Raw genomic sequence first — 6000 nt, forward strand, 5'->3', positions numbered from 1 at the left:
AGAATGGTGAAGCGGTATTACGTCAACATTTAAATCCCTTTCCAAGTCTGGAGAATTCCCACCTTATGAGTTTTGGTGGGAATCAGGACAGCTTCCCATCACAGGGTATGGATCTATTAGACACTGGCTTTCCCATCATCCCTTGCAGCTGGGGTGCAGGCCTGGTATCTGGCTACACCGATCAGAATGAGCCCCAGGGGCTTGGAATTGAGCACTGGTAGCACAGGAAGCAAGGGACAGGCAGCTTTCTCTCTTTAAGGGCCAGGACGAAGGCACTCACAGTTTTGTCATCAAAACCACTAGTTCTAAGGGGAAGTAGGACATTTTTCCTGCTTCTTTGCATTGAGCTTTGTGTTCCACCCTCGCCATCATCCAGTGAACTACCCAGTATTTTAATGAACTCCTTTCTTGCTTACCTCCATCACAGCCAGCCTCTTTTGCTTGCAATGAAGACCAGTGCGGACACTGTGTGGCTGCAAATAGAGTATACAGCTTAAGAGCTCTGGAGTCAACCAGAGCTGGGTTCAGGTCCTAGATCTGCCACTTTCTAACAGTGTAACCCTGGCCAAGTGACTTAACCTCCCTAAGTTTCAATATAATTGCAACAGCACTGACCCTAACTCATAGGCATATGGGCACTGGAACAGGATAACACAAATAAAGGACTTCATCAAGTGTTTAGTACATGGTGATAGCTCAGCAAAGAGCAGCTATTATTAATTTTAAAATCTTTGAGTTAAAAATGTCAGGAGAGAGTGGGGTGCCTGGGTGGCTCAGTCAGTTAAGCGTCTCCCTTTGGCTCAGGTCATGATCCCGGGGTCCTGGGTTCGAGCCCAGGCTGTTCAGCGGGGAGTCTGCTTCTCCCTCTCCCTCTGCCTCTCCCCTCCCCCTGCCCACTCGGGCTCTCTCTTGCTCTGCTCTCTCTTTTGCTCACTGTCTCTCAAATAAATAAATAAATAATCTTAAAATGTCAGCAGAGAATACCAACCATCCCCCAGTATTCATTCTCCTCTTTTCCTTTGGTAATATAAGTCCCAGTTCCAGAGGGGCACATGGCGACATGGAATAAGGCCTATCCTACATTCCCCTGAAGGTCAATTTCCTGTGTGACTTTGATTCTGGCCAATAGAGTATAAGCTGAAACAAGCATCTTCCAGGAAGTGTCCTTAAAGAGAGCAGGCATGCTCTAATTTGTTTCTTCCTGTTAACTGGAATGCAAATGTGTTGGCTGGAGCTTGGACAACTTTATTAGATCATAAGGTGGAAGCCAAGTGCTGAGTAGGTATAGTGGCAAAATAAATCGCTGAGAATCATGGAATCTTTCACAACCCCCGTACTGATTACCTTCGGGTCTCCTTTAGTCCAGAGAGAACTGAACTTGCATATTGTTTAAGCATGTGGTATTTTGGGTTGCCATCACTCACAGCTGAATCTGATCCTAATTGATTCAGGAGTCCTTCCTACAACATCCCTAGTGCTAAGTCACCCAACTTTTGTTCAAACACTTTGAGTTATGAAAGCTTCACTACCTTACAAGGAGCCCATTTCTACTTTTAAAAGTTGCTTTTATATTATACAGCTCATACGTGAATCCATCGTGATAGAAAACATGTAAAAAGTAAAAAATAATACATTTTAACATACGAAAGCCCCCATCATTCCTACCCACTTCCATGGATTTCCTTCCTCAGAACTAAACATGGTCAATAGTCCAGTTGTGTCTTTCTAGTCCAATCTCAATGCAATTACATTCTTAGTAGTGTAATAGTCATGAGAATGCAGAGGAGGGACCAAGTGAAAGAGAACCCAGGGCACGCATAAGTGATAAGATAAGGGGCCGGTGGAGTTGGGAAGGGAGGAGGGTCAAAAAGGAAACCCAGGGGTTGAGCCTGAGTGAAAATGGGTAGAAAGAGGGGGCACAGCAGGAAGAGGAGAAAGGATAAAAACAAGTCCAGGTCTGGGCAGTTTCACCTCCAGGAGCTGGCTGAAGCCCCAGGCAGAGGTCCGAGAGGTTTGGAATTGAGGATGAGGAACGCAGTCTCCCGCAAACAGCTAGAGGGAGAGGAGAATGGGGTGGTGTGGGGGGCAGAGTGCGGAGGGGATGAGACAAGGGCCAGAGGCAGATCTGCAAGAGGTACGGCGCCTTTAGAACGATTAAGAGAAAAAGCAACCAGAACAGAAAGCAAATAGGGAATTAGGAACACAAGGACAGATTTCCTTAAAATACGAATGTATTCCCTTTTTTTGAAGCTTAAAATAATGAAGTGAAAACTGAGGTGGGAAAGAACGTACGACAACTCAGCAACACATAGGTGTGTAAGGATGAGGTCACTGGGAAATTCTGAGAACGGCCATTTCCCTGAGCAGGGATAGTGGACACAGATGACACAGAATGGAGGAGCAGGGGGGCGGGGAGGGAGTGAAGCAGTGAGGACACCCCCCATTACTTAGGACAGGCTAAACTGTGCGGCGATCCCAGAATAAACCACCTCTCTCCAACAGCTCAGTAGTCTAACACGATAAAGGTTTAGTTCTTATTCACGTGAAGCCTGACGCAGGTCAAACTCCCATCTTTTTTTTTCTTTAAAGATTTTATTTATTTGACAGAGAGAGACAGAGAGAGAGAGGAAACACAAGCAGCAGAGTGGGAGAGGGAGAAGCAGGCTTCCCGCGGAGCAGGGAGCCCGATGCGGGGCTCGATCCCAGGTCCCCGGGATCATGACCTGAGCTGAAGGCAGATGCTTAACGACTGAGCCACCCAGGTGTCCCTCAAACTCCCATCTTAACAGCTGAGCCTTCCTGGACACAAGGCAGAGGACGTAGACAGCAAAGGAAGTGAGACACCAGCTTTTTTTTCCCTCTAGTTCTATTGAGGTATAATTGACAAATAAAATTGTATATATTTAAGGCATAAAATGTGATGATTTGATATACATATATTTTGTGACATGATTACCATAATCAGGTTAATTAACACATCAATCACCTCACCTAGTTACCTTTTTTGTGGTGTGGTAAGAATGCTTAAGATCTACTCTTTCAGCAACTTTCAAGTGTACGGTACAGATTAACCACAGTCACTGCTGTACATCAGATCCCTGCAACTTCATCGTCTTGTAAACAAAGGCTTGTGCCCTTAGACCAGCATCTCCCCATCTCCCCCAGCCCCCAGCCCTTGGTAACCACCCTTCTACTCTCTATGACTTTGAATTAAAAAAAAAAAAAAAAATCCCACACATGGGGAGACCATATAGTATTTGTGTTTCTCTTTCTGGCTTATTTCATTTAGCATCATGTCTTTAGTTTCCTTGCAAATGGCAGGATTTCTTTCTTTCTCCTGGCTGAATAATATTCCTGTGGGGTGTGTGTGTGTGTGTGTGTGTGTGTGTGTGTGTGTGTGTACTGCATCTTCTTTATTCATTTTTCTGTCGATGGACACTTAGGTTGTTTCCGTATCTTGACTATTGTGAATAATGCTACGATGAACACAGAGGTGCAATTTTTTTTAAAAGATTTTATTTATTTATTCATGAGAGACAGAGAGAGAGAGAGAGAGGCAGAGGGAGAAGCAGGCTCCCAAGGAACAGAGAGCCCGATGCGGGACTCGATCCCAGGACCCTGGGATCATGACCTGAGCCGAAGGCAGACGCTTAACCATCTGAGCCACCCAGGCGTGAGACGCCCCCAGAAGTGAGACTGCTGAGTCATATGGTAGCTCTATCTTAAATTTTTTGAAGAACTTCTATCCTGTTTCCCATTATAGCTGCACCAACTTACATTCCCAACAACAGACACCAGCCCTTTTTTACCTCAGTGTGGAAGCCACACGCATCACTTCTGCTCATGGTGTGTTGGCCTCAACCTAACGTCGGACATTTAGTGAGCACTGACTGTCTGCCACAGGCACCTCATTCAGGTCAGGAAGGGAAGTAGAGTGGGAAACGAAGGTGTAAAGAAAGCAAATGACTTGCCCACGGTCATCTGCTGAGGCTTAAATTTGGGTCTCCAGGCCTGTCAGGCTCCATCCTCCATGCCAGAAGGTGGCATTTGCTTCTTTCTGTACCTTTGATGGAAGATTTAAAATGGTCAATACTCCCTATAGACAGAGTAGGCAATGAACCACCATGTCTTTTTTTTTTTTAAGATTTTATTTATTTATTTGACAGAGAGAGAGATAGCGAGAGCAGGAACACAAGCAGGGGGAGTGGGAGAGGGAGAAGCAGCCTTCGCGCCGAGCAGGGAGCCCGATGCGGGGCTCGATCCCAGGACCCTGGGATCATGATCTGAGCTGAAGGCAGATGCTTAACGACTGAGCCACCCAGGTGCCCCTCGCCATGTCTTTTGATAGTTTGTTAAATTTATTTTATTTCCAATGCTTCGTATAAACATTAAAGAAGTTGTTTCAGCAACTTCCACTCTAACTTTGGACTCTAACAAAGTTTGTACTTTCAGTCCCAATTCTGTCTGGAAGCAGATTTAAACTGGCATAAAAATGAATGGCACCGCAGCCCAGCTCCCTCCCACATGCATCCTGCTTTAGAGACATTTTTGCTAGTGACCCAAGGTCAGAGTGGCTGGGCTTGATGAGCTAGCTGATGGTGTGTGCTATGCCTGGGTCAGTCCTTTCTCTGTACCTCCATGGGGTTTGCTTTTCATTAGGAGTCTCAAGAAAAAAAAAGTGCTATGTGACCGCTAAGTGAATACAATCACCATTCACCGGGTGCTGCTATGTTCCTGGTGCTTCATACACACCGGCCCCACTGAAACCTCACAGAAGTTCTGCAAAGCAGGTGTTATTCTTAGTTTTGAGAAGGCCGGAGAATTTAGGCAAATTATGAAGATTCTAAAGCTGTAAACAGTGTGGCTGAGCTTCAGAGCTAAGCTCATTTCTCTCTAAGGCCTGAGCACTCTCTATGCGTCGGCCAAGCCTCCTGGCTGAAGGACAGAATAAGAAAAATGAAAGTAGATCAACAATAATCTTCTTAGAGCATGACTCAATGACTCTTCCAATAGAGTCTATTTTCTCAAGGAAAGAAAATAGGAAGGGAGGGAAGGACAGAGACAGACAGACACTGTAGATATTGTTTGGAACACCTCTGTGCATGGTTTAAGTATCTAAAGCTGCGCCGTCCTTCGTTTTCAGAGCTACTCGTCAGTGCCCAGGCTGAGCGTGGAACAGAGCCCTGAGGAGTGGCAGCTGAGAAGTGGGAGGAAAATGGGGAGAGAGGTAATATAGGTCACATGGGCACAGAGGAGAGCATGTGCTCTCTATGCCGACATCACCGGCCCATTTCTTAGGGGGCTTCTAGGTCTTTTTATTTTAGTGAAATGACTGAAACACTTCAAAGATGAGCATGTGGAGCTAAAGGGAGAAGGTTAGAGGGTTTTTTTTTTAATTTTTAAAGATATTTATTTATTTGACAGAGAGAGAGCACAAGGAGGGGGAGTGGCAGGCAGAGGGAGAGGGAGAAGCAGACTCCCCACTGAGCAGGGAGCCCATGGACGCAGGGCTCCATCCCAGGACCCTGAGATCACGACCTGAGCTGAAGGCAGCCTCTTAACCGACTGAGCCACCCAGGCGCCCTGCTAGAGGTTCTGCTTAGAAGAGAAACAATAAATGTGCTTTGCACGGAAGCTCGGGTGGCTCCTTTCACCTGCCGTTTGCAGGAAGGAAGTGATAGCCCCACATAACGGAAGCCCTCAGCTCATCTGCCTTCCTGGCTGCCAGAGTTCATTTCCAGCTTCACCTCACAGCCACTTGTGAACCCAGCCCCAATGCCCAGAATAGCCTCTGAACCCACATTTGTACGTCGGTGTGTGTACGTGAGTCCTTTCCCGTGCTGCAATTAAAACTAAAGCATCTCCTATTTTCAGCCTGAGCAGCTGCTAGGTCTTTACCACCAGGTTAGTGGAGGCAGCTCTCCATGCCCAAGGTGACTGGTGAAACATGTGGAATGCATCTGAGGAGGTCAAAACGCTCAAGCTTTCAGGAAACACGAG

Source organism: Callorhinus ursinus, unplaced genomic scaffold, assembly GCF_003265705.2.
Source record: "Callorhinus ursinus isolate GAN/ISIS: 27379988/994484 unplaced genomic scaffold, GSC_fseal_2.0 scaffold8, whole genome shotgun sequence".
NCBI classification, from domain to species: domain Eukaryota; kingdom Metazoa; phylum Chordata; class Mammalia; order Carnivora; family Otariidae; genus Callorhinus; species Callorhinus ursinus.